Raw genomic sequence first — 22,633 nt, 5'->3', positions numbered from 1 at the left:
AATATATTGAGTATCTAAATTAAGAATATCAATATCATATTCTTTAAAAAATAATATAACACTATTAAAAAAAATTATTCCAACCATCTTCTCTATATTTTTGAATGAGGACTTTTGTGCTTGAAACTTGTTGGGGTAAATCCACTGACCCCGACTTTGGTCTCCACGACCTCGATTCTACAATCACCGATCGATCGAACGTATGACTCTGACTAATCGATTCTGACTCAGCAATAGCTGACCGACCGAATGTACAACTTCGACAGAGCATCGACCGAACCGACGACTCCGACTTTTCATCAATCGATTGAACAAATGTCACCGACTTATGACCGATGACCGATGATACAATAGAATCACCAACTGACGATCGTACCTACTACCGATATACAGTCAGCTAATCTGCTCAATATGCCTTAACCGTCATGAACGGTTACCGACCGCACATCACGATGTCATAATCAAAAAAATTAATGACCCACTATGTGATTATGGCCCGATGATTTAGCGCCATAAGACATGGGACCACATCCGACGGTTACAAGAACATTGTCTATAAAAGGGTGTAAGAAAAATAGGGCTGGTAAGCCACTTCTGGCTAGAACTCTGTTACTCTAAATATTGATATCTACTGTTCACCAACTTTTCTCTCTAACTTAAGCATCGGAGGGTCCCCACTGGACACAAATCCGGTCAGTGCGGACGTTATCTTGCAGGTGTTCGTTTCCGACGACAGACGATGGAGAGTTGGCTGCAACAGACTGACGCGTCAGGAAGGAGAGAGAAGAGAGACAATATTCACCATGACGAAAACTAGAGCCCAACATTTGACTGCAACCAGATCGACGAGATACTCTTCCCATCGGGAAGAGATTCCTCCCCCTCCTCTAGTAGCAGAGTCTAGTTCCTCACATCCAGTGGTCACCACGGATGTCCAGATCGCTGCACTCATGCAGTAGATGACTGTTCTTATAGAAATGGTTAGAAGCCTCCAGCAGCAGCAGACTCAGCCACCACAGCCACCGGTGGAGCAACTGACGGCTCAATCGATGCCATCCAGGCATAGCCGCCGTCATCCACAGTGATCGCAATCTCCTTCACCAGAGCGACCATCTCAGCTCTCTCATCGGGACAAGCAGCGGCACTCGTGGCACTCTCAACATGCCATCCACCATTCACGATGTCCCTCTCCTTCTCAGTTGGATCGAGCAAGGAAGGAAAAGTGATCGTGAACACCGTCTACTTCTCCCTCTAACTCATCGAGAGGTTCCACCGTCGAAGTTTTTCAACGGTGACTTAATGATTACGAACGTAAATTTCAAGAGATCAATAGTCAACTTGCTCAGCTTCAAGTGGAAGGTCGGAAGTCCTCCAATGACTATGACTTCTACACCACCCAGCCGCTTTCTCGACATATCTTGGACCAACCGATCCCATTTCGGTTCAAGATGCCTCAGGTGGAGCCATATGATGGATCCACCAACCCGATCGACCACCTTGAGAGCTACAAAGCTCTCATGACAATTCAGGGGGCCACCGATGTCCTCTTATGCATCAGCTTCTCGATAACTCTTCGGAAAGCTGCTTGAGCCTGATACTCTGGGCTTCAGTCGGGAAGTATATATTTTTTTGGACAGTTAGAACATTCTTTTGTGGCTCACTTCAGCACCAGTCGAAGGCTATCGTGCACTTCTGATAGTTTCTTTTCGATTAAACAAGGAGAGACTGAAATACTTTGGGATTTCGTGGCTTGCTTTAATGCGGCCACGCTTAAGGTCAAAAACCTCAATAAAAATATGGCTATCTCGGTCATAAAAAGAGATCCGAGGAGATCTCGATTTACATATTCTTTGAACAAAACTCTCCCTCGAACTTATGCTGAACTTTTGAAGCACGTATACAAATACATGCGCACAGATGAAGGAGCTTTTGACCGACACCAGACAGAGGGCAAAAGTTAGAAGAAGAAGAAGCAAAAGAAGGAAGGAGCTCCAGCCGAATCAAGTTGGCCACCATCCAATAAGCGGGCTTCACCCCGACGATGGAGTCCAAGGTCGAGTTACGGCAGGTATGACTCTTATACTCCTCTTTTCGCTCCTCGTGCACAAATCCTCATAGAGATCGAAGGAGCGGAGTATCTATGACACCCCCCACTGATGAAGGCATTGCTGAGGAACCATGATTGAAAGAAATATTATCAGTTCCATTGTGATCATGGTCACGATACCAAATAATGTAATCAGCTCAGGGATGAGATAGAAGTCCTGATTCGACGAGGCTACCTCGACAAATACTAGAGAGATCCATCGACTCCCAATGATGTTCAGAGAATTCAGACTCCCAATGATGATGCTGTTGTTATTTCAGGAACAATAGCAAACTATGATGTAAAAAGAATCCTTGTAGATAATGGAAGCTTGACTAATATTTTATTTTATTCGACTTTCTCCCGAATGTGACTGCCGAATGACTAACTCAGAAGAGTCTCAATACCATTGGTCGGCTTCAAAGGAGATGCTGTCACAGTGGAAGGAGAAATCTCTCTCCCCTTAACCACTGAGATCGAACCACAACAGAGCACTGTTTTCATAACATTCATGGTAGTTTGGGTACCTTCGACTTATAACGTCATACTTGGATGACCCGGGCTTAATGCCCTGAAAGTAGTGGTTTTGACATACCATCTGTTAGTCTGATTCCCAACAAGACATGGAGTCAGAGAAATGTGTGGAGATCAGCAACTCGCTCGACGTTGCTTCCTTGTCTTCACTCAAAATAACAAACTTGAAGACTCTTTGCCTGTTGACAAATTGGATCAAAGAGAAAATCAGGGGAGGGGTGAACCGGTTGAACAACTGGTTTCCATCCCATTAAAAGAAGAAGATCTCAAAAAAATGATCCGAATCGGATCACAATTGCCCGACTCAAAGCAGCAATAACTAATTAAATTGCTCAGGACCAATATCGATATTTTTACTTGGTCAGCCACCGACATGTCCGAAATTTCTTCAGAAATAATAACTCACTGACTTAACATCAATCCAAATGTTAAGTCGGTGAGACAGAAGAAATGATCTTTTATTTTTGAAAGACAAAAGATCATTGATAAAGAAGTCGACAAACTCCTTGCAGCAGACTTCATCAAAGAAGCTACATATCCTGACTGGCTTGCCAATGTGATAATAGTGAGAAAAGCTAATGGAAAGTGGAGGATCTGTATTGATTATACAGATTTGAATGTAGCCTGTCTGAAAGATAGCTTTTCTTTGCCAAAGATCGACCAATTGATCGATGCGACTTTCGATCATCAATTTTTGAGTTTTATGGATGCCTTTGTTGGATATAACCAAATCCGTATGGTACTAGAAGATGAGGAGCACATGGCTTTTATGACCGACAAAGGCATATACTGCTACAAAGTAATGCCTTTCGGTCTAAAAAATATCGGTGCTACCTATCAACGGCTTGTCAACAAGATCTTCAAGATGCAGATCAGGCAAAACATGAAAGTATATATGGACGACATGCTGGTGAAGAGTCTCCAAATTTTAGATCATATTTAGGATCTGGAGGAAGCTTTCAGCACATTTTGATGGTATCAGATTAAATTAAACCTGACCAAATGTACATTTGGAGTAATCTCTGAGAATTTTTTTAAATTTCTTATTTCACAATGAGGGATCGAGGCTAATCTCAAAAAGATCAAAGCCATCATCGATATGAAGCACCCAAATTCAAAGAAAGAGATACAGCAACTCAATAGAAGGATTGCCGTACTCAGTCGATTTATTTCTAGGTCGATCGAGAGATGCTTGCCATTCTTCAAAACTTTACGACAGACAAAGAATTTCTTATGGTCGGATGAATGCCGACAATCCTTCGAAGACTTGAAACAATACTTGATTTCTCTACCTTTGCTCACAAAACCAAGGTTCAGAGAGATATTGTATCTCTACTTGACAACTTCAACAGAAATAGTTAGCTCGATGCTCGTCCAGGAGGATGAGAATTGAATTCATCGACAAATCTACTACACCAGTAAAGTACTTCACAATGCCAAAGTTTGATACTCAAGCGTAGAGAAAATGATCTATGCCCTGATTATATCAGCACAACGACTTCGTCCGTACTTTCAAGCCCATCAAATTATAATTTTGACAGATCAGCCACTGAAAGCGATCTTACATCGGCCTGACATGTCAGGTCAGATGGCAAAGTGGGCAGTAAAACATGATGAATTTGACATTCAATATCATCCACGACCGTCCATGAAAGCACAAGTCCTAGCTAATTTCATTGCCGAATGTACCATATCCGACAATAAGCCAGAAGACACAGATGGCAACATAATAAAAGAGGATACGACTCCCGACCCTGACTTAGGGTCAACCTAATGCACAAGGTAGTAGAGCCGGCCTTATACTCATAAATTTGGAAGGGGTAGTCACCGAATACACCCTTCGATTCAATTTTAAAGCCTCAAATAATCAAGCCGAATATGAAGCACTTTTGGCCGGCTTGAAAATAGCCAAAGAGCTTGAGATCGATGTTTGAAGGTCTTCACCGACTCACAACTGATTGCTGGATAAGTCAAGGGTAAATTTGAAGCCCAAGATCCTACTATAATGTAGTACCTTCAAAAGGTGAAAGATGTTACGGCGAGCTTGAAACACTTCGAGATCTTTCACATCCTCAGAATCGAGAATGCTCGGGCCGACATACTTTCATGACTAAATACTATTGCTTTCAACTCACTGGATCAAATATTTATCGAATATCTCGAACAATCGAGCATTGACAAAGTCGAGAAAGTATTGCAGCTTACTATCGAATCAAGCTGGATGAATCTGATCGTCCAATACCTGACTGATGGGATCCTTCCTGTGGATTCCTCAGAGGCTAAATGACTCTGATGGACAGCCTCTCAATATGGATGATTAGTGGTCATCTATACAAAAGATCCTTCTCTCTCTCTTTGCTGAAGTGTTTGGGACCTATAGATACCGACTATGTACTTAGAGAAGTACACGAAGAAATTTGCGAAAATCACTTGGGAGGCAAGTCTCTAGCTTATAAAGTCCTGCGACAAGGATATTATTGGCCCACCATGAAAAAAGATGCAGCTGAACTCATCTGAAGATGTGAACCATGTCAAAAGTATGCGAATATACAATATCAACCGGCTAGTCAACTGACATCGATTATAGCACCATGGCCCTTCATACAATGGAAGATTGACATACTTGGTCATTTTCCTCCGGTATCTGATCAAAGAAAATTCATAGTGATCGCCATCGACTACTTTACCAAATGGGTAGAAGCCGAACCTTTGACATAAATCTCCGAAAGTAAGATGGAAGACTTCATCCAGAAATTCATCATTTACAGATTCGGTTTGCCACACACCATCATCACCGATAATGATCGATAATTTGACAACCAAAATTTCAGAAAATTTTATGTGAAATTTTATATCACGCACAAACTCACTTCGATCGGCCATCCACAATCAAATGGTGAAGTGAAAGTAACCAACTGAACAATCCTACACAGACTGAAGACCCAACTAAATGAAGCCAAAGGCCTCTGGGTGGAAGAGCTATATCCGATCTTATAGGCGTATCGGATAACTCTCCGCATATCAATAGGAGAATCCCCCTTCAATTTAGCCTATGGAACAGAAGTAATGATATAGCTCGAGATCGAAATGCCATCAACAAGAGTCGAACAATACTGTGAACCGAGCAACTCTGAATGTCGGAGAGCTGATTTAGATCTCCTTCCAGAACTCTGACAGCAAGCTCAAATTCAGATGGCTGCATATCGGCAAAGGATAGCCTGGTATTATAATGCAAGAGTCAAGCTGGAGGTCTTTCGGTCAGAAGATTTGGTCTTAAGAAAAGCAGAAGTATCAAAGCCTTTGGATCAAGAAAAACTATCTCTGAACTAGGAAGGACCTTACAGAATATCCGAGACTCTTAGACCGGACGCATATCGACCGAAAACTCTCAAAGGGTCGGCGATTTTTCGAACATGGAATGCCAACAATTTGAAGATGTATTATCAATAAAATTATCGATATATATATTATTTGAAATATAATCAAAATTTCAAAATCATGAGTCTTTGACAAGTTTTATCAACTACTGATAGAATGTCGACTTTCATTCCCAAAGTCGAGTTGTTTCTTATACTTAGACATAAAGAATCAGCTGCTTCAGTGACGACTGTATCTCGGTTCTCCTGTAATAATCAACATCGACTATAGGCTTCGCTATAAAAAATCAAATTGCCGACTATATTTCAGTTATCAATGTCAATTTTTTATTGTAAAAACTGACTATAATCGAAAGACTAATATGTCGACTTAATCCCAACTAAGCGGAATGAAAAATACCAAAATGATCAAGGTTGGATTGGAATTATACTGACTAGGCTACGGTCAGTCGAAAGATATTCAGCTTGCCATCGATTATCAGATAATTTGACGTACAAGCCCGATCAAATATCAGACACAGGATATTTGACCTACAATCGTTATCTTAATTTTGTTAAGTACGTCAAAATGATTATGCGACTAATGGATATTCTACAAGTCTTATCGAATGATCGGACAATCGATTAATGTTCGATGATTGTTCTACATCGCAGACATTGCAGGCATTATCAATAAGCAAAATAAAAGATAAAATTTGGAAGAAGATGCTTTCATTCATTATCAAAAAGAGTTACAAAATTAGACCGAAGTCTGACTACAAGTGTCAGATTACAAAAAGAGAAAGCAAACTACACCGACTAAGCTTCATCATCATTCCTTTGTTCAGGTGTAGTATCCCCAACTTGAACGATTTCAGGCTCAGTCGGTGCTTCTTTATGAATCAGAGCGGCTTCTTCTTCAGTAACTCTGTCTGTCAATCTTGGAGGGACGATGCTGCTCAAATCGAGATCTGAACACAACTCTCTGACCATCTCGCTTGGTCGACCACATCAACAGCCTGATCCACTCGTACGGAAATAAAGAGGGCTTCAAATTTTCATCCACCGTCATTAGCATCCTTGGTTGCGTGGCTTAGACGAGGATATGAAGCACATAATGATAGCTTATTCATCCGACCATCGGCTTCAAGGCGAAAAGTTGAAACTGCTCCGGGATACAAAATTGCTCTCAAAGCCGTTCAACATTCGATTTTGAAAGTGAAGAGAACTCCACATCTAGACTTGATTGGGACTCATCAGTCAGATTCTTCGACCGATCTTCCCGAGAAGGAGAAGCTCTAACCATGAGAATTACTCTAAAGAAGATAGAAGACTTTAGAAGAAAGAAGAAAGGATTCGAAAGAAAGGCAAAGTTGACATGAAAACTGGGAGCAATAATCTTGGGCATTGGAGCAACAATTCGGTAGAGTCCTAGTACCACCAAAGATAGTGAAAAGTAAAAATTTATCTGAAAGCGACCCTATATATATAGGATCCCTCAACGACTGTGATGAGAGCGGTCAAATCGAAGATCCACCAGATGACGACACATGGCAACATCTGGACCAATCATTGGTCGGACGGTTCGACGTACCTATTTCAGATTAAACCACATCACTCCTATTCGCATGAACAATTTCGACCCCATAACGTCCGGACACATGGAACAAATTTACTTGTCAAAATCATATCATTTGATGCCGAATCGACTTTCTGAAACAATGCCTGACACTGATAACTGATACCGAATCATCCAATCAGTGTAATTGATGACTGTACCTATCAATATAATAAAATAGCCAATCATCCGTATCTCGGAGGAAACGACGTCAAAATCGGGGCTCGATATGATAGAACTCTCTTCATCTAATGTGATAAACCATGTGATAATTTACATGTTGGATCACTTTAGACTTGAGAGTGGGGGGCAATTCTTGGGGTAAACCCATCGATCCCGACTTTGGTCTCCACGATCTCGACTCGACAATAGCCGACCGACCGAATGTATGACTCCAACTAATCAACTCTGACTCAGCAACAACCGACTGAATGCATAACTTCGACGGAGCATCGATCGAACTGATGACTCCAACTCTTCATCAATCGATTAAACAAATGTCACCGACTTATGACCGGTGACCGATGATACAGCAGAATCACCAACTGACGACTGTGCCTACTACCGACATACAGTCGGCTAATCTGCTCAATATGCCTTAACCGTCACGAACGGTTACTGGCCACACATCACGGTGCCATAATCAAAAAATTAATGACCCACTACGTGATTATGGGCCGATGATTTAACGCCATAAGACATGGGACCACATCCGACGGTTACAAGAACATTGTCTATAAAAGGGGGTAAGAAAAATAGGGCTGGTAAGCCACTTCTGGTCAGAACTCTGCTACTCTGAATATTGACATCTACTGTTCACCAACTTTTTTCTCTAACTTAAGCATCAGAGGATCTCCACCGGACACAAATTCGATCAGTGTAGATATTGTCTTGCAGGTGTTCGTTCCTGACGACAGGCGACGAAGAGTTGGCTGCAATAAAACTAAATGTATAGTATTCAAAATATCTTGAGATTTTTGTTGTAAAGTATGACAAAGAATATCGGTAAAATATCCATAATTTCTTTCTCTATATTTTCAAGAGATTCAAGAGATGTAATTATTTTAAGAACTGTATTAGCATCCCCTCATTGGGCAAGAGTAATTCCATCTTGCTTTAAAATTTTAAGCAAAATAAGTTGCACCAAACATATTTATAAGATATAAATAGAATAAAAATAATATTTCCAATGAGTATCACTAGCTCGTTTTAAAATGCCAATTTGATTAGCACCTCTTTCAGTTTCAACTTCATTGATAGCCAACAATGTGCAATTTCAGCTACTTGAGAAACTTGTATTTCATCATGTCACTTCCATGAAGAGCCAATAATATTGATAATAGTAGTTAAATATGAAAAGAACTTATGGACATAAATCACCTCTCTAGATGTTGCAATCAAAGCCAACCATAGCCTATGAGCAAAATAATGCACATAATATGCACAAGGAAAATCATTAAGAACTAAAACTTGTAATCATTTCCATTCACCATGCATGTTACTAGCTTCATCATATCCTTGTCCATATATGTTTTGAATATCAAGGCAATAATGAGAAAGAATAGAAGATACTTTATTCGTAAGAGTCAATACAGATGTCTCAGTGATATGAGCAATATTAAAAATATATTCTTTTATCAAGCTATCATTATTAATAAATCTTAAAATTTAAGTCATTTGCTTGTTTTTTTAACTCATCGCATGCCTCATCAATAATTATATAAAAAATAGAATCTTAAATATTATTATGAGTCTTATTACATAATTTATTTTCAAGAATATGCAAAATCTCTTTTTGAATCTCATGTGAAGTATACTTAGTTACAACAAATATATTTTCTAAAATAATATTTGCAAATTTATCATTGTATGATACTAAAAGACTATCTTAAGAAAGTTTCCTCAATTTTTTGAGCTAATAGTCTCATCATGATCTTTAAAAGTACAATCTTGAAATATAAGCCAATAAACAACATCAATAAAAATTTTAACTCGTAATCTATTATTTTAAATTTGTTCAAAATACTGAGCATGCATAACTTTATCTATATATCTAGATTGATTTATTAAATCAATCCAAGACTTTAAAGCATTACTATGCGGTGAGCAAGGGTCCTCTCCAATATGATTAAGAAAAGTGCATCTTTTTCTATCATTTATTTTTTTTTAATTTTTAAAATCTTTAGCTATAAATACATCCCAGCCAGGTTGTCTGCTGGGTTTTATGTTAAAAAGATAACAAGGAAGATAAAATGCAGTATCTTTACTAGGAGAATATTCAAGCTAAGAGAAAAATTGTGCAAACCAAGAAGCTTGAAAATGATGGTGTTGCTTTTTAGATAAGGTCTCTTTCATGTTCCAAAGCCTGGAGCATGTCCAAGTCGGTGGCAGCCACTCCATCTAGTCTATTGCAAGTCTTGATGTCAATATTGATCTTCTAATTCGGATGCCCCAGGTGAGGAAATGAAACAGGAGGGGTTTTTGTTTGTTTTTGGTTTTTTTTTTTTGAAGTTATTATTGCTGCTATTTTTAGGAGTGCTTTCATGAGAAGGATTACTTAAACCATTGGTACCATCCAAAGAGATTCCTTTACCTTCAAGTGGTTGAGAAGAGCTTAAAATCAGCATATTCTTTTACCTAATGTAGCCCTTCTTAGGTGGCTTATTAATGAAAGGGTGTTAATACCTAGATAAGTAATGTCTGATGTGATCCTTTATTGGTGTAGTCATGGAGATTGCTGAACATTATAAATTTTTCATTCGGATGATACCAACAGCTACATGTGTGTTTCATGTCTCGAGGTTGAATTTAATAAGAAATAATGTTCGTGCATTCAGCCAAGGTAACTCCTGCTTCTTCATCCAGAACTAGAATTTTAGGATAACTTTTCTTCTTCTTTATTTTTAGTTAACTTGTGTTTCAAATAAAAATTGTAAGTGGGCTTTGTTGCTGGCTATTTTCTTTTCTTTCTTACAATTGCTCTTTGAATTTTTATGGAAGGTGGTGTTACTCAAGCTACTCCAAAGTACAATAGCAGTATAATGAAAGACATGTTTTTGGAGGAAAATGAAGAATTTGTCAGAAAAGTTTATCTTGAATGGAAAACTCTCCAAATCCAAGTAGCAAATATTTGTGGTTCAGCGGTTTCAGTGGGTCCTCAATTTGAATGTACAATTTTTTTTTTTATTTCTATGTGAATGAGATTGGATAACTCAATTTTTATTTTCAAAATTATCATCTGATTTTTTTGAAATTACGAAAGTATCATGCAAGTGAAGCGAAAATTCAGTGCAGGGACAAAATGATAATTTTAAAACTTTTTCAAAATTACTATTTTACAGCAGAATTATTAATTAATCTCATTATTTAATACTAATTAACCCTACACTAGGATCTAAATATGATACAACAGCATACATTTAAATTTAAAATTCAAATTTGAAACAGTAAACTTTTTACTGTACTGTGTTCAGAACACATCATCTTTTGCGGATAGTCGATCACCACAATCTGATCACCGTCGGGGGGCTCTGATCATCACGTCGCAGCCACACTAGTGTCTGGCCTCTGTGAATCATCCACACGAAGCTCCCGTCTGATCGGCTCCTCACGAATGCTAGTTCGTGATTTTACCCTTTTGATGGCTGATGTTGATCGAACTCCTTCGATCGATGTGTGCCGACTCCTCGGATGCTCCGAATCGTCTGCACGGTTGGTTGAGAGGCTGATGGATCTCTCCCTGAAATTTGGTGGACTCACGACACTCGTGGCACACCAATCTCACTTCCTGAACCCTAGGTAGAAACCCTAGGGTACACACCAAAAACCCTGCACCCAATTTTCTTTCTTTTCTTTCTTTTTCTCTCGGAAGGTTTTGGACCTTCACCTCACACACAAGGCTTCCTCATGCCCCACTTTCTTTCTCAAAATTTTTCTACACACGCCCCAGCTCCCTATCTCTTTTAAAACAGTTCAAAACGTATCTTATCCGCGTGAGAGGATAAAGACAAGTGGTTACACATTTGAATTCAAATCAAATTTGAATTCAAACTAAAACCAACTCATCCCTATCCACTTGTGGCATGAGAAGAGGAGGGCGTGGACTCTTTGTGCGTGGAAAAGTTTCACGAGAAACTTTTTCTCATGTGAATTATGTGGCGCACAAGATGGATAAGCTTGAAGGCAAAAGAGATAAGTTATCCATTCAAATTCAAACACGCTTTGAATTTGATACCATTTGAAGCGAAAATTCAGTGCAGGGGCAAAATGGTAATTTTAAAATTTTTTCAAAATTATTATTTTATAGTAGAATTATTAATTAATCTCATTAATTAATACTAATTAACCCTACACTATAATCTAAATATGATACAACAGTATGCATTTAAATTTGAAATTCAAATTTGAAACAATAAACTTTTTACTGTACTGTGTTCAGAACACATCACCTTTTACGGATAGTCGATCACCACAATCTGATCACCGTTGGGGGGCTCTAATCATCACGTCATAGCCATACTAGTGTCTGGCCTCTGCGGATCGTCCACACGAAGCTCCCGTCTGATCGGCTCCTCACGAATTCTAGTTCGTGATTTCACCCTTTTGATCGTTGATGTTGATCGAACTTCTTCGATCGATGTGTGCCGACTCCTCGGACATTCTAGATCATCTGCATGATTGATTGAAAGGCTGATGGATCTCTCTCTAAAATTTGATGGACTCACGACACTCGTGGCACACCAATCTCGCTTCCCGAACCCTAGGTAGAAACCCTAGGGTACACACCAAAAACCCTGCACCCAATTTTCTTTCTTTTCTTTCTTTTTCTCTCGAAAGGTTTTGGACCTTCACCTCATGCACAAGGCTTCCTCATGCCCCACTTTCTTTCTCAAAATTTTTCTACGCATGCCCCAGCTTCCTATCTCTTTTAAAACAGTTCAAAACGTGTCTTATCCGTGTGAGAGGATAAAGACAAGTGGTTACACATTTGAATTCAAATCAAATTTGAATTCAAACTAAAACCAACTCATCCCTATCTACTTATGGCATGAGAAGAGGAGAGCGTGGACTCTTTGTGCATGGAAAAATTTTATAAGAAACTTTTTCTCGTGTGAATTATGTGGCGCACAAGATGGATAAGCTTGAAGGCAAAAGAGATAAGTTATCCATTCAAATTGAAACACGCTTTGAATTTGAATGGTTAACTAATCAGCTTTATCCATCCATATGGTGCACAAAAGTGGGCGTGAGAAGGGCTTTGCATGAGAAAAAATTCATGAGAAGTTTCTTCTCGTGAATTCAAATGGGCGCAGAGATTTAAGGTGGTGCAGGGATTCAAATTCGAATGGTGGTTTGATCTTAATTGAACCAACCTAATCAAAATAGGTTAAGCACAATTAGACTAAATTAAATCCAACTTAATTAGGCTTAATTAGGCTCAATAAAATCTTAATCAAATTAGAAATTGACTAAGTCCAACCCCTGATCAAATCAGGGACCAAACCATCTCGACGATTAGGTCAACTCCTAACCTAATCGGATCAAACCCAACTGAATTCAATTCAATTGGACTTGATCCAAAAATAATTACTCAATCAAATTGAGTTAATTAGCGATCAAATAACTAATAAAACCTCTCATAATTATTGAATCCAAATCTGATGGGCAATCGGGTATCAAAGTCCATCAATATGAAACCTTGATCGAAGAATTCAAATTTCAAATTCAAAATTTGAAATTCAAAATTTTGACCCCGGTATCCAAAATATGTGAAACTCATGATCAGAGAATCCTAATTCTCAATCATAGAGTCTCAGACACATAAGACTCATAATCAGCCATCAGATCAGAAAGGAATCTCTAATGTGTGTGATCCCGCAGGTTCGAACCTAAGCCGGTAGCACAGGAACCAATTCCTGTACTAATCGAAGTGACCATCTAGCAATGGTACCCAACGATCGGATAGGTCGAATAGTCACAATCGTAACATTCAGAACCTACGTGAATATGGTTACCGTATAATTCATCCCTTTTGATCCCTGTGTTTAGGACGACTCAAGGTTAAACTGTCAACCCTGATGAGATCCTCCGAATCATGCTCAACTCAATTAGTCCTGTGACTCCTCACTAGGACTATCCTGGCCAAGATTTTGCTAAATTGAAACATGACTGTACACAGCTCCTAAACTGGAGTGGTCAATCCCATCTTGACACACTCACCGACAAGTCAAGTACTTGACTACACCCAGCAGCCTTCCGTCACTGAATTAGAAATTCAGGTAGTCCAGTGCCTAAGTGCAGTGAGTTGCTTGAAAGTCACTGTGGCGGTCTCAAATCGGAGAGACATTTATACCCATATCCCATCGGAGCAAATCCTGACAGTAGAAATAGCTTCGGAGTCGGTCACGTTCAGTACAGATGTACCATTACATCTCATCTGTATGCCATACCAGTGTCTCCACACTCCTTGGTTATGAGGACAACCAACCCATATGACACACAACGACCTATGCTCGATAAACGTTGTCGTCCTTGGTAACAACGTATCATTTGGTCACGAACAGGTTTAAGAACTAAACGACAAATCCTCCTTTGTCGAGTCTAAATAGTCCCAAGGACTTCACCACAATACAGGAGTTCATTAGAAGATGAAACATTTGTGATGAAAAAATATCAAAATAACTTTTATTTATTTATAATTCATGTACTAATACAAAAGGAGCACAACCGTCAACAGGCTGACGATTGGCTTTGGGATACTATTCCCAACAATCTCCCACTTGGCCTAAAGCCAATCGGTGCAGTATCTAATACCCATCTTCGATTTATAGTCGTTGAACTCCTTCACCGCAATGGCTTTAGTGAATGGGTCGGCCAGGTTCTCCTTCCCGTCGATCTTCTGAAGGTCGACGTCACCTCGATCCACGATCTTCCAGATGAGATGGTAGCGGTGCAGAATATGCTTCGTTCGCTGGTGTGCCTTCGGTTCCTTCGCCTGAGCAATGGCTCCAGAGCTGTCATAGTAGAGCAAAACTGGACCAACAAGGGAGGGTGCTACTCCGAGCTCGGTGATGAATTTTCTCAGTCACACCGCTTCTTTGGCAGCATCTGATGCAGCAATATACTCTGCCTTGCATACTGAATCAGCCACAGTGTGCTGCTTGAAACTCTTCCAGCAGAAAGTCCCACCATTAAGGGTAAAAATAAATCCTGACACGCTCTTGCTGTCATCACGATCAGACTGGAAACTAGAGTCTGTAAACCCTATAAGTCTCAAGTCCGATTCACCATATACAAGCCACTGGTCTTTAGTATTTCTTAAATACTTAAGGATGGTTTTAACAACCTTCCAGTGATTCTCTCCTGAAACAGATTGGTATCTACTCACTACCCCTAGTGAGTATGCCACATCTGGTCGTGTACATATCATGGCATACATGATAGATCCCACTGTTGAAGCATATAGAATCCTACCCATACGCTCTCTCTTTTGAGGTGTTGTCGGACAATCTCTTTTCGAAAGAGAAATTCCATGGCCTATCGGTAGATAGCCTTTCTTGAAATTCTCCATGCTGAACCTTTTCAGCATAGTATCAATGTACGTGGACTGGGATAAGCCAAGCAACCTTTTGGATCTATCCCTATAGATCCTCATCCCTAGGATGTAGGAAGCTTCTACCAGATCCTTCATGGAGAACTATGACGATAGCCAAATCTTTATTCCCTGTAATGCAGGGACATCATTCCCGATTAAGAGAATGTCATCCACATACAATACAAGAAATACTACTACTGGACCATTAGCCCACTTATAAATGCAGGGCTCTTCTCCATTCTTAACAAGATGGTTAACTAATCAGCTTTATCCATCCATATGGTGCACAAAAGTGGGCGTGAGAAGGGCTTTGTGTGAGAAAAAATTCATGAGAAGTTTCTTCTCATGAATTCAAATGGGTGCAGAGATTTAAGGTGGTGTAGGGATTCAAATTCAAATGGTGGTTTGATCTTAATTGAACCAACCTAATCAAAATAGGTTAAGCACAATTAGATTAAATTAAACCCAACTTAATTAGGCTTAATTAGGCTCAATAAAATCTTAATCAAATCAAAAATTGACTAAGTCCAACTCCTGATCAAATCAGGGACCAAACCATCTCGACGATTAGGTCAACTCTTAACCTAATCGGGTCAAACCTAACTGAATCCAATTCAATTGGACTTGATCCAAAAATAATTACTCAATCAAATTGAGTTAATTAGCGATCAAATCACTAATAAAACTTCTCATAATTATTGAGTCCAAATCCGATGGGCAATTGGGTATCAAAGTCCATCAATATGAAACCTTGATCGAAGAGTTCAAATTTCAAATTCAAAATTTGAAATTCAAAATTTTGACCTCGGTACCCAAAATGTGTGGAACTCATGATCAGAGAATCCTAATTCTCAATCATAGAGTCTCAGACACATAAGACTCATAATCAGCCATCAAATCAGAAAGGAACCTCTAATGTGTGTGACCCCGCAGGTTCGAACCTAAGCCGGTAGCACAGGAACCAATTCCTGTACTAATCGAAGTGACCATCTAGCAATGGTACCCGATGATCGGATAGGTCGAATAGTCGCAATCACAACATTCAAAACCTATGTGAATATGTTTACCGTATAATTCATTCCTTTTGACCCCTGTGTTTAGGACGACTTAGGGTTAAACTGTCAACCCTGATGAGATCATCCGAATCATGCTCAACTCAATTAGTCCTGTGACTCCTCACTAGGACTACCCTGGTCAAGATTTTGCTAAATTGAAACACGACTGTACACAGCTCCTAAACTGGAGTGGTCAATCCCATCTTGACACATGCACCGACAACTCAAGTACTTGACTACACCCAGCAGCCTTCCGTCACTGAATTAGAAATTCAGGTAGTCCAGTGCCTAAGTGCAGTGAGTTGCTTGCAAGTCACCGTGACGGTCTCAGGTCGGAGGGACATTTATACCCATATCCTATCGGAGCAAATCTTGACAGCAAAAATAGCTCCGGAGTCGATCACGTTCAGTGCAGATGTACCATTACATCTCACCTGTATGCCATACCAGTGTCTCCACACTCCTTGGTTATGAGGACAACCAACCCATATGGCACACAACGACCTATGCTCGATAAACATTGTCATCTTTGGTAACAACGTATCATTTGGTCGCGAACAGGTTTAAGGACTAAGTGACAAATCCTCCTTTATCGAGTCTAAATAGTCCTAAGAACTTCACCACAACACAGGAGTTCATTAGAAGATGAAACATTTGTGATGAAAAAATACCAAAATAACTTTTATTTATTTATAATTCATGTACTAATACAAAAGGAGCACAACCGTCAACATGCTGACGATTGGCTTTGGGATACTATTTCCAACAATCTTTCACTTGGCCTAAAGCCAATCGGTGCAGTATCTAATACCCATCTTCGACTTGTAGTCGTTGAACTCCTTCACCGTAATGGCTTTAGTGAATGGGTCGGTCAGGTTCTCCTTCCCATCGATCTTCTGAAGATCGACGTCACCTCGATCCACGATCTCCCGGATGAGATGGTAGCGGCGCAGAATATGCTTCGTCCGCTGGTGTGCCTTTGGTTCCTTCACCTGAGCAATGGCTCCAGAGCTGTCACAGTAGAGCAAAACTGGACCAACAAGGGAGGTGTCTACTCTGAGCTCGGTGATGAATTTTCTCAGCCACACCACTTCTTTGGCAGCATCTGATGCAGCAATATACTCCGCCTCGCATACTGAATCAGCCACAGTGTGCTGCTTGGAACTCTTCCAGCAGACAGCCCCACCATTAAGGGTAAAAATAAATCCTGACACACTCTTGCTGTTATCGCGATCAGACTGGAAACTAGAGTTTGTAAACCCTATAAGTCTCAAGTCCGATTCATCATAAATAAGCCACTGGTCCTTAGTATTTCTTAAATACTTCAGGATGGTTTTAACAACCTTCCAGTGATTCTCTCCTGGATCAGATTGGTATCTATTCACTACCCCTAGTGAGTATGCCACATCTGATCGTGTACATGTCATGGCGTACATGATAGATCCCACTACCAAAGCATATGAAATCCTACCCATATGCTCTCTCTCTTGAGGTGTTGTCGGATAATCCTTTTTCGAGAGAGAAATTCTATGGCCTATCGGTAGATAGCCTTTCTTGGAATTCTCTATGCTGAACCTTTTCAGCATAGTATCAATGTACGTGGACTGGGATAAGCCAAGCAACTTTTTGGATCTATCCCTATAGATCCTCATCCCTAGGATGTAGGAAGCTTCTCCCAGATCCTTCATGGAGAATTGTGACGATAGCCAAATCTTTATTCCCTGTAATGCAGGGACATCATTCTCGATTAAGAGAATGTTATCCACATACAATACAAGAAATACTACTACTAGACCATTAGCCCACTTATTAATGCAGGGCTCTTCTCCATTCTTAATGAAGCCATACATTTTGATCGTCCTATCAAAACGTATGTTCCAACTCCGAGATGCCTACTTAAGTCCATAAATGGACCTTTGTAGCTTGCATACCTTAGACTCATCTGTGGATGTGAACCCTTCAGGTTGTATCATATACACCTCTTCGTCCAGCTCTCCGTTTAGGAAAACTGTCTTCACATCCATCTACCAGATTTTATAGTCTAGATGGGCAGCAATCGCAAGCATAATCCGAATGGATTTGAGCATTGCCACAGGAGAAATCATCTCGTCATAGTCTATACCATAACATTGATGATATCCCTTGGTAACCAGACGGGCTTTATAGGTCTCCACCTTTCCATCTGCGCCCCTCTTCCTCTTGAAGACGCACTTACACCCTATGGGTTTCACTCCTTCGGGTGAGTCAACCAATATCCACACATCGTTGACCTTCATGGACTCCATTTCGGATTTCATGACCTCTAGCCATTTCTCAAAGTCAGGTCTCTGCATTGCATCCATGTAGGTGATCGGATCCTCATCATTTTCATCAAGTTCGATAGGATCGCCATCCCGGACCAAGAAACCATAGTATCTGTCCGGTTGATGTGGTACTCTACCAGACCACCTTAAGGGTGCATAATCAATGGGCTCCGGATATGATCTAATCAAATCCGGTTCAGGTTCAGTAACTTGTGTCGATTTTTTCACCTGTCGAACTTCATCAAATTCGACCTTAGAGGCAACAGTTCCTTCACTAAGGAACTTTTTTTCTAAAAAGATTGTCTTAAGGCTGACAAACACCTTTTGCTCATCAGCAAGGTAGAAATAATACCCTTTGATCTCTTTTGGGTACCCTATAAAATTACACTTATCAGACCTAGGTCCAAGCTTGTTTGTAATTAAATATTTAACATAAGCCGAACACCCCCAAATCCTAAGGTGCGAGAGTACTGCCTTACGTTCTATCCATATCTCATATGGCGTTTTGGCTACAGACTTACTCGAAACTCTATTTAGAAGGTAACAAGCCGATTCGAGCGCATATCCCCAGAGAAAGATCGGCAGACCAGCAAACCCCATCATAGATCGAACCATATCCAATAAGGTCCGATTTCTCCTTTCAGACACACCATTATGCTGTGGTGTTTCAGGAGGAGTCCACTGAGAGAGAATCCCATTCTCCCCTAGATATGTCAGAAACTCATTAGAAAGGTATTCACCTCCTCGATCAAATTGAAAAATTTTAATACACTTCCCAGTTAATTTTTCTACCTCATTTCGGAATAGTTTGAACATTTCAAATGACTCCGACTTATGCTTCATTAAGTGACATACCCATACCTCGATAGGTCATCTGTGAAGGTTATGAAGTAGAAATATCCACCTCTTGCACTTGAGCTCATAGGTCCACATACATCAGAATATACCAGACCCAAGAGTTCACTGGCTCGCTCACCTTTTTCAGTAAAAGGTGACTTGGTCATCTTTCCAAGAAGACAAGACTCACAGGTTGGAAGTGATTCACAATCACCAAGTTCAAGAATTCCTTCTTGAGCCAACCTGTTTATCCTGTTCTTATTGATATGACCTAGCCTACAGTGCCAAAGGTAGACTTTTGACATATTATCTATTCTAGGGCGTTTACTGAAGTTTTGAACTACATTAACAGGCTGTGATAGTAAGTAAATTCTATTATTTAATTATCCAACAAATATTGTAACACCATTCAAAATGATATTATAAATATTTTTTTTTATTAAAAAATCATAACCGTACATGGCCAAAAGGCCTACAGAAATAATATTTAATAAAAAGCTTGGACAATAGTGACATTCACTCAGAATTACATTACGAGAATTGATTACAAGACTCATGATTCCTAAAGCTAGAACTGGAGCTTTACTTCCATCTCCAACGTTCAGGAACCTCTCGCCTTCATCAAATCTTCTACTGACCTGCAGACCCTGCATCGAATTACAAATATGATAAGGGCTTCCGGTATCCAATACCCAGACAGTAGTATCACAAATAGAAAAGTTGCAAGGAGTTATCATATAATTACCTTGCTTCTTCTTCGACTTGTTCGGGTCCAGGGAGGCAATGTATTAAGGACAGTTCCTCTTCCAATGCCCCTGCTTCTTGCAAAAGAAGCACTCCGTCTGGCTCTGGTTGGGCTTACGCTTCTTGGTCTGATCCTGTGCAACCATCCCAGCATGAGGCTGCACCTTCTTGTTCTTGTTCTTCTTGTTCTTCTTCCCCTTTCCAAAGGGTCGACGATGAGAAGAAGACCCTCCCACTACATTCACCGACTCCTTATAGAGCTGGTGATCCTTCTCAAAGTTCTGCAGCAACCCCAACAACCCGTGGTAGTTTACTGCAGGCTTTGTCATTCGAAAATGAGTAAGGAATGGGAGGAAGGACTTGGGCAAGGAATTAAGGATCGCATCCTTACCGAGCTGCTCGTGCAGAGGAAAACCCAATTTGCTTAGGCACTCAATCATCTCGATCATGTATAGTACATGATCAGTGACTGAGGCCCCATCCCTCATCCGAGCATTGAAAATGGCACAACTAGTTTTGTGCCTTTCAACGTCGTCAGGTGTGCCAAAGGAGTCGTTCAATATTTGAAGCATCTCCTATGGCTGGGCATTCTCAAACCTGTGGCTGAACTCGTCATTCATTGCTGTCAGCATAATACATCAGACGGTGGTGCGGTCATTGAGCCACTTCTGGTAAGTGTCTCGGATCGCCTTACTAGCATTCGGAGCTGGCTCCTCAGGTGCTGGATCCGTTACTACATAAAGGATCCACTCATGCTCAAGGATGATTTTCAATTTTCGATACTAGCTATCGAAATTAGGTCCCATGAGCTTGTCATTATCTAATAATGACCGGAGCAACAGGGTAGTGGCCATAGCTGTATAAAGGAAAACCAGACCTCTATTAGTACATAAATTAATACTAAAGACTTGGACTTTAGTCTAAAGTTTTTTCCAATATTTTTATGAACTGGTAGCCTCAACCTCCAATTCGAGGAATTACTTTAATTTCTTAATGGGTACTGAAATCCACACAGACTACACACGAGCCCAACTTTGGTTGGTCAACCCATGTGCATCTATGGGTAGGTTCTTAACCAGTTATTTCTCTAAACAACTTCTAGTAATTGATTTTGCCCCAGAACCTAATCAGTAGGCTTTGGCCTCCACTGAAAAGATCTGGTTAGATCCAACCATTAACATGACTTAATTTGATGAATCAGACCAATAAATGATCAGGTCCGACTTTGGCCGGCCAACCTAACCACCATCAGAAAGACTCAACCAAATTATCATATTATGAATGATAATTCCATTAGCCAATGAGCACCAGGCCTTTGGGCCTCCAATGATTATTGAAATAATGGACTCATTATCACTCACTTAATGGGAGGCATTGACTTAGTTATCATTATAACTTAATCATTTTAGAGACCTAATAATTTTTGAGGATTTTATTAAAAGATAGTAGAGAAGAAATTATCCAGCCAATTTCAATCCTCTCACTGACTTCACCAAGTCAGATTAAAAAAGATTTAATTAAAGCTGGCATTAGGAGCACCTAAATCAGTCACACTGATTTACCTAATGACATGGGTGAGCTCTAATCACCAAGTGATCTAATCAAAATCTAACTTACCAGATTGGCCAGGTAAGTGAGATCAGTGGTGGGGATTTGCCATTAACTCATCAATGATCGAATCAATGCGAGTAGCTCCCACTTAAGAACCACTGATCAAAACTGCTGAACTTACCTTAGACACCAACCGGTTCATTAGTTTTAATTTTGATTAACTTAGTAAATAGGGCTCCACCGCGTAGCCATGAATTAAGTCCATCTTGGTCTAGTTAAAGACATGGACCCATTCAACTACAACTATTGAAGTTGAGTCTAGAGTATCCTTGACCTAATCTAATTCAACTTTTGATTAGATTTGACCAATTACTCCATTTAATCCATTTTTTAAGCTAATCTTAGGTCTAACCCAATTATGGACCTAATTCATCTAACCCATTGACCCACAAGTTTATGCAATTATCTTAGGTCTTAATTCATAATTCTAGACCTACTAGATAATACTTAATTCTTTTAATTAAGTACTTGGGCTGATGGGTCAGGATTTGGTATTTTAAAAATAATTTTCAAATTTTGAAAGATTTTATTTTCTGTTCACCAAATGTGTTGACTCATTTCACAAACGGGTTAGCACAAGTCATAAACAGCAATCCTATTGCTCATTTCATAAAATAAAATAACTCAAAATAAATCATGAATTTTTTTTAGATCTAATCTAACACATTCATGATAAATTTTATAATTAAGTCCTTTCGCTGCTTCATCGGCATGGGATATAATTGCATCGGCACCCCTACCGTCATAGGAGACCCCATCGAATGGGAAGAGAGGGCCTTTAAACCCTACTTTTCTCCTATGACCGGACGGCCATGGCAACCAACCCAATTAGATTACTTGCTACTTGGATCAAGTATATCTAAATATACCAATTTTAAAATTTAAATTTTGAATT

The 22,633-nt window shown here is 39.8% G+C and overlaps 1 long non-coding RNA gene across 1 annotated transcript; it reads left to right on the top strand.

The window, feature by feature from the left end:
- Positions 1-9,913: 9,913 nt before the first annotated feature.
- LOC109506623 (uncharacterized) lies at positions 9,914-10,823 on the top strand. The gene is made up of 3 exons (XR_002166050.3): positions 9,914-10,049; positions 10,320-10,436; positions 10,595-10,823. It is a non-coding gene; the product is annotated as an uncharacterized lncRNA (long non-coding RNA).
- Positions 10,824-22,633: the final 11,810 nt, after the last annotated feature.

Source organism: Elaeis guineensis, chromosome 14, assembly GCF_000442705.2.
Source record: "Elaeis guineensis isolate ETL-2024a chromosome 14, EG11, whole genome shotgun sequence".
Lineage (NCBI taxonomy): Eukaryota > Viridiplantae > Streptophyta > Magnoliopsida > Arecales > Arecaceae > Elaeis > Elaeis guineensis.
The sequence above is the reverse complement of the archived record's forward strand: the minus strand, read 5'-3'. Positions and strand labels throughout refer to the sequence as shown.